The sequence below is a fragment of the Triticum urartu genome, chromosome 6A (genome assembly GCF_056163025.1).
Source record: "Triticum urartu cultivar PI428250 chromosome 6A, HENAU_Tu73, whole genome shotgun sequence".
NCBI classification, from domain to species: domain Eukaryota; kingdom Viridiplantae; phylum Streptophyta; class Magnoliopsida; order Poales; family Poaceae; genus Triticum; species Triticum urartu.
This window is the reverse complement of record NC_141878.1, coordinates 91,767,099-91,774,960: the sequence shown is the minus strand read 5'-3', so window position 1 is coordinate 91,774,960 and position 7,862 is coordinate 91,767,099.

Below are 7,862 nucleotides of genomic sequence, written 5' to 3'. Positions count from 1 at the left end.
AAGAGAATGAAAGTCATTCCCTATGCCTCAGTCATAGGTTCTATAAAGTATGCCATGCTGTGTACCAGATCTATTGTATACCATACACTGTGTTAAGAGAGGGAGTACAATAGTGATCTAAGAGTAGATCAATAGACAACGGTCAAAATTATCCTTACTGGAATAAGGATATGTTTCTCGATTATGGAGGTGACAAAAGGTTCGTCGTAAAGGGTTACGTCGATGCAAGCTTTGACACTGATCCAGATGACTCTAAGTCTCAATCTGGATACATATTGAAAGTGGGAGCAATTAGCTAGAGTAGCTCCATGCAGAGCATTGTTGACATAGAAATTTGCAAAATACATGCGGATCTGAATGTGGCAGACCCGTTGACTAAACTTCTCTCACAAGCAAAACATGATCACTTTTTGGGTCTTAATCACATAGCGATGTGAACTAGATTATTGAATCTAGTAAACCCTTTGGGTGTTAGTTACATGGAGATGTGAACCAATCACATAAAGATGTGAACTATTGATGTTAAATCACATGGCGATGTGATCTAGATTATTGACTCTAGTGCAAGTGGGAGACTGAAGGAAATATGCCCTAGAGGCAATAATAAAGTTATTATTTATTTCCTTATATCATGATAAATGTTTATTATTCATGCTAGAATTGTATTAACCGGAAACATAATACATGTGTGAATACATAGACAAACAGAGTGTCACTAGTATGCCTCTACTTGACTAGCTCGTTAATCAAAGATGGTTATGTTTCCTAACCATGGACAAAGATTTGTTATTTGATTAACGGGATCACATCATTAGTTGAATGATCTGATTGACATGACCCATTCCATTATCTTAGCACCCGATCGTTTAGTATGTTGCTATTGCTTTCTTCATGACTTATACATGTTCCTATGACTATGAGATTATGCAACTCCCGTTTGTCGGAGGAACACTTTGTGTGCTACCAAACGTCACAACGTAACTAGGTGATTATAAAGGAGCTCTATAGGTGTCTCCAAAGGTACATGTTGGGTTGGCGTATTTTGAGATTAGGATTTGTCATTCCGAATGTCAGAGAGGTATCTCTGGGCCCTCTCGGTAATGCACATCACTTAAGCCTTGCAAGCATTGCAACTAATGAGTTAGTTGCGGGATGATGTATTACGAAACGAGTAAAGAGGCTTGCCGGTAACAAGATTGAACTAGGTATTGGATACCGACGATCGAATCTCAGGCAAGTAACATACCGATGACAAAGGGAACAACGTATGTTGTTATGCGGTCTGACCGATAAAGATCTTCGTAGAATATGTAGGAGCCAATATGGGCATCCAGGTCCCGCTATTGGTTATTGACCGGAGACGTGTCTCGGTCATGTCTACATTGTTCTCGAACCGTAGGGTTCGCACGCTTAAGGTTTCGATGACAGTTATATTATGAGTTTATGAGTTTTGATGTACCGAAGGAGTTTGGAGTCCCGGATGAGATCGGGGACATGACGAGGAGTCTCGAAATGTTCGAGATGTAAAAATCGATATATTGGACGACTATATTCGGACTTCGGAAAGGTTCCGAGTGATTCGGGTATTTTTCGGAGTACCGGAGAGTTACGAGAATTCGCCGGGAGAAGTATTGGGCCTTATTGGGCCATACGAGAAAGAGAGAGGGGCTGCCTAGGGCAGGCCGCGCGCCCCCCAAGGCCTAGTCCGAATTGGACTAGGGGGAGGGGCTGCGCCCCTTCCTTGTTTCCTAGTCCTACTACATGGAAGGACTCCTAGTTGGACTAGGAAAGGGGGAATCCTACTCCCGGTGGGAGTAGGACTCCCCTAGGGCGCGCCATAGAGAGGGCCGGCCCTCCCCTCCTCCACTCCTTTATATACGGGGGCAGGGGCACCCCATAGACACACAAGTTGATCTTCGTGATCGTTCCTTAGCCGTGTGCGGTGCCCCCCTCCACCATATTCCACCTCGGTCATATTGTAGCAGTGCTTAGGCGAAGCCCTGCGACGGTAGAACATCAAGATCGTCACCACGCCATCGTGCTGACGGAACTCCTCCCCGATGCTTTGCTGGATCGGAGCCTAGGGATCGTCATCGAGCTGAACGTGTGCCAAGAACTCGGAGGTGTCGGAGTAACGGTGCTTGGATCGGTCGGATCGGGAAGACGTACGACTACTTCCTCTACGTTGCGTCAATGCTTCCGCTTCGGCCTACGAGGGTACGTAGACAACACTCTCCCCTCTCGTTGCTATGCATCACCATGATCTTGCGTGTGCGTAGGAAAATTTTGAAATTACTACGTTCCCCAACACAATCGACAATGAGAATTAGTCATTGTGAACAAACTCCGGAGGAACGAATCCATCATTTGGATGAGGCAAGAATAAGAATTGCGTTATGCGTATCCTTCACTAATTTAATTGATGACGAGCAAACGGATTTGGCATACTACTTATTCTCTTTGAAAAAGGATTAAGAGAGATATAGCACAAACTTGGGAAGGTCTTGATGGAACCGCCGGTGGGATTTGGAACAACGAATGAATTGATATGATAACAAGGTAAGAGAAATCTTGAACGAACCACCGTTAGAATTAAAATGAATGAAGTAAAGAGATGAATCACCGGTAAGAATTAGAGAACGAATCAGGATACTTGAAGGAATTTAGATGCAAGAGAACGAAGAGATCATGAACTGATTAGAGGATATTTGAACGATGCACTGGTAAGATTGGAGAATGATAACTGAAAGCTGAGAATGAATAAACCTGAATTGTTGGACTCCGGATAATCAAACTGAGTAGACTCTTGAATTGCTCCGGAAGGATGAAAAGAAATCTCACAATCGAAAACAATTATGAGAGGATGGCATAACGCTAGAACCACGAATCTTTGAGAGAACAGATAAGATTGAGAGAGAAATCTTCTTCGGTCTTCAAGTGTTGAGAATGACAATGCGAGACACCACCATGAATTATTGAGGCACTCCGGAATGAAGAATGGAAAGGTTGAGCCAACGATGAAAAGAATTTGAAAGATCTTGGAGAAATACATATGACTGATGATGAATCATTCTTACATCAAACTTTGGAGAGAATTTGAGAAGCTCCGGTAAAATTAGAAGAGTCAGGTAAGATCCTGGAAAAAGACCTGTGGGTTAGGGCCCACTCAAAAGAAACACCGTAGAACGATTTAAAAGAGAGAATGCACCAGTTGAATTAAAAGGCTTGAATGAGATAACATCCTCGAAAGAGCTTGAACGAATGCAGAGTGGTAACACGAATCTTCTGAGATATCTTCAGCACTCCGGAACAAATGAATAGCGAGAAGTGAATGGTTATGACGTGCACCGGTATGAGAAGGCATTTGAAGCAAGGAAAAGAATATGATCAACACAGAAAACTTGAATTGAATCCACCAGATAAGATAATGAGTGAAGAGTGACGAACTTGAAGCTCCGTTAGTATTTTCTCGAGAACCACCGGGTAAGAACATTGACGGAAAAAAACGAAGAGACTTTACATCCATAAGATGGATACTTGATTACGGAATCTGAGTCCTTGAAGAAAAATGGGGTGGGTGGGCGGGAAAAACAAAGGCAACTTGGAATGGATGAAACAAACACCGTTGACGAAAAAAATTTGAGTTGATCTTGCGGATGTTGAAAATGAACGGATCCACTTGACGAGAAACTCACCGATTGAAAAAGTATTGACATGACAATCTCGATTATCATGAAGGATTAGTATTCACATCGGAGTATGAGAACACCATTTGGGGAAGGTATGGAATCAACATTTGACTTCGAAGTAACTCGAATACCACACTTCAAAACAAAACAAGGATTGGCTTGCAGAATAAGCCGGAACAAACATATGATCGAGATTTCGTCCGAAGTTTTCGTGGTGGGGCCTACACGGGCTCGATCGTACAACACAATCATGTACAAGGAAATGCACATGACATACGAAGCATCCCCGAGTCGGCATAGCCAAGGACTCTTTAAGACACAACGAGACCACTGTAAAACCAACCGTGGATAGGCGGACCACTAGACGTCGAACCCCAATTTCATATCATACATCAGTCGAAAAGATATCCTAAGAGCTACTTGAATTCCCACTTATAAACTCCCGAAACTTTCCGGTTATGCAATCAGGTGTAGGGGATACAGGGGAAGCATAATATCTCACCCAAAACTAGCAAATCCTACATCCAGCTGTATCCATCCTTCAACACATAACCGAGAAATCTTCGGAAATCGTTTACCTCAACCTTCGAAAAACATCCATTATACGAGTTATGGCAATACTCCCGAACTCCCGCCCCAGTACTGGGTGGCGTCGAGGTTATCTCACCAACAACTGCATAAAAGAGATTTTCGATGTCGGCGAATAAAAATCAGGTATTCTAGAACTGCAACGATAAAATTGTGACGACAACACCTCGGAGCTCAACTCCCCGGGACACTGCCACAACCCCTAAATGTCAGGAGGCACCAAGAACAATGTTCTCGTCACAAAACCATCGGAACGATTCCAAGATACCTGTGTGATCCTAATTTTTTTAGTGAAATTTGAGAAGAGAAGAGTCAAAACTCTACGTCAAGATGCCTCACCAGAGCGACGAAGGGACCGAGGAGTAAAAATAAGTCCTACTCTCCGATATATATATTCCTAAAAGACTCAAAATATTTTTCTTTTTCGACTCAACAATGCCAGCGATTCGATCAAGCAGGGGGCTTCTAAGTCGGGGAAGGCTCTGATACCAACTTGTAACGCCCTCGATGCGGCTATATCTCCCACGTGTTGAAGCACGACTTAGAGGCATAACCGCATTGAAAGCAATGTCGCAAGTGAGGTAATCTTCACACAACCCATGTAATACATAAGGGAAAGAGATACATAGTTGGCTTACAATCGCCACTTCACACAATTACATGAATAAAGCATTACATCAACTAGATACAAACAAGGTCCGACTACGGAACCAAAATAAAAGCAGACTACCCCAAATGCTACACAGTTCCCCGATCGACCCCAACTGGGCTCCACTACTGATCAACTAGAACGAAACAACACAAAGGACAAGATCTGCATCGAGCTCCTCCTTGAGCCTCGTTGCGTCACCTCCACGGTCTCATCGGCACCTGAAACTAGTTTTGGAAGTATCTGTGAGTCACGGGGACTTAGCAATCTCACACCCTCGCGATCAAGACTATTTAAGCTTATAGGTAGGGAAAAGGTATGAGGTGGAGCTGCAACAAGCGACTAGCATATATGGTGGCTAACATACGCAAATGAGAGCGAGAAGAGAAGGCAAAAGCATGGTCGAACAACTATGATCAAGAAGTGATCCTAGAACAACCTACGTCAAGCATTACTCCAACACCGTGTTCACTTTCTGGACCCCGCCGAGAAGAGACCATCACGGTAACACACGCGGTTGATGTATTTTAATTAAGGCCCACTTTAGGTTTTCTACAACCGGACATTAACAAATTCCCATCTGCCCATAACCGCGGGCACGACTTTCAAAAGTCCAAATCCCTGCAGGGGTGTCCCAAGTTAGCCTATCACAAGCTCTCACGGTCAACGGAGGATATTCCTTCTCCCAAGACAATCCGATCAGACTCGGCATCCCGGTTACAAGACATCCTCGACAATGGTAAAACAAGTCCAGCAACACCGCCCAAATGTGCCGACAAATCCCGATAGGAGCTGCACATATCTCGTTCTCAGGGCACACTCAGATGAGACATCCTATGAGTAAAACCAACCCTCAAGTTGCCCCGAGGTGGCCCCGCAGTCTACTCGGTCGGACCAACACTCAGAGGAGCACTGGCCCAGGGGGGTTTAAATAAAGATGACCCTTGAGTCTGCAGAACCCAAGGGAAAAAAGGCTAGGTGGCGAATGGTAAAACCAATGTTGGGCATTGCTGGAGGAGTTTTATTTAAGGCGAACTGTCAAGGGGTTCCCATTATAACCCAACCGTGTAAGGAACGCAAAATCCAGGAACATAACACCGATATGACGGAAACTAGGGCGGCAAGAGTGGAACAAACCACCAGGCATAAGGCCGAGCCTTCCACCCTTTACCAAGTATATAGATGCATTAATTAAATAAGAGATATTGTGATATCCCAACAAAATTATCCATGTTCCAACTTGGAACAAACTCCAATCTTCACCTGCAACTAACAACGCTATAAGAGGGGCTGAGCAAAGCGGTAACATAGCCAAACAATGGTTTGCTAGGACAAGGTGGGTTAGAGGCTTGGCTTAACAATATGGGAGGCATGATAAGCAAGTGGTAGGTATCGTGGCACAGGCATAGCAAAAGAGCGAGCAACTAGCAAGCAAAGATAGAAGTGATTTCAAGGGTATAGTCATCTTGCCTGAGATCCCGCAAGGAAGAAGAACGAGTCCATGAAGAAGGCAAACGGACGTAGTAGAACGGGTCCTCACAAACGCGACGTTATCGGAACCAACCCGAAGAAGCAACACCGGAAAGAAGCACACAACATAGTAAACAACCAACACACAAACATGGTATGATATGCGAGATGCGGTATGTGATGCATATGCATGATTTGGAAAGGAATGATTGAACCTGGCCTCAACTTGGAAATCCAGGAATGCCACTGGAAAGGCGAGGTGATTTCGGTCGAAATCGATATAAAGATCACCGGAATCGGATGCACGGTTTGGAAATGGCAAGCAAAACAAATATGGCACCGGTCTGCGATAAACAACAAGTAGCCAACTAAATGCATCAAGATAATTATGCTACAACACTCAAACATAGCAACAAAAGGCATGGCGGGGATCCACTCAATATGCTTGACAAAATATGAACACTGAGATACGGCTAATACACTCATTAACAAGTTCAATCAAGCATGGCAAAAGTGCAAATGATAACAGGTTTCAGATTTTGTGAAATTAACACAAGTCTGGAATTTATCATCAGGAAGCACACTTTAGAGCATGAAAACTTCATGCTACAGGAACATATTATGGCAAAGCAAGGCATGACATGAAGCTACTCTAAGCACATAACAAAAGTCCCTTAGTGACCATGAGCCAAAAGGGATCAGAAAATACAATTGCAAGCATGTGAACATAGCAAAAACATAAACAGATTCAGACTAAGTGAAAAACTGGAGCATGCAAAACAGATAACGAGTAGGCATGTTTACGAGCTCGATGCACTCACTACAAAGCACGGAATGACAAACTACGCATACACCCATCAAGAAGACATGGCATAGAAGCTAGATATGGCAAGAACAACATCATAGCGTGCACGGATCAATAGCGATAACCTCGGCAAAATCGCTAAACAAGTTAACAATCTTCCAGGAACATTTTATAGCAAAAGTAGAGCTCGATTGACTCACGCTAGGTTGCTCCATAATTGCAAACAAAGACATGGATGGATAGAGCACCACAATATTAACAAAACATCCTTACTGGTCATCCTCGAAAGAGGCACGGATCACTAGGAAATAACATGAACATATGGCATAAAAACAAAAACAGGACAAGGACTTAGTGAAATTCTAAGTCCCTGAAATCAGCATCATCGAGTAAGCTACTTTGCATGCTTGTACTAGTCACCACAAAGATCACAAAAATACATGGCATACACCCCTGTAAAGATGGCATGGCATTCTACAAAGCACATGTAGAGCTCAGAATCATACCATGCGCACATTAATCATGGCAAAAATGACAAAAGGCCATTTGCTGAAACAGATCTGACATAATCATCACATAGCCCTCTTCCAACAACATTTCGGGCATCAAGATGAGCTCAAATGAAAATGATGCAATGAGATGAAATGATGTACTCGTCGAG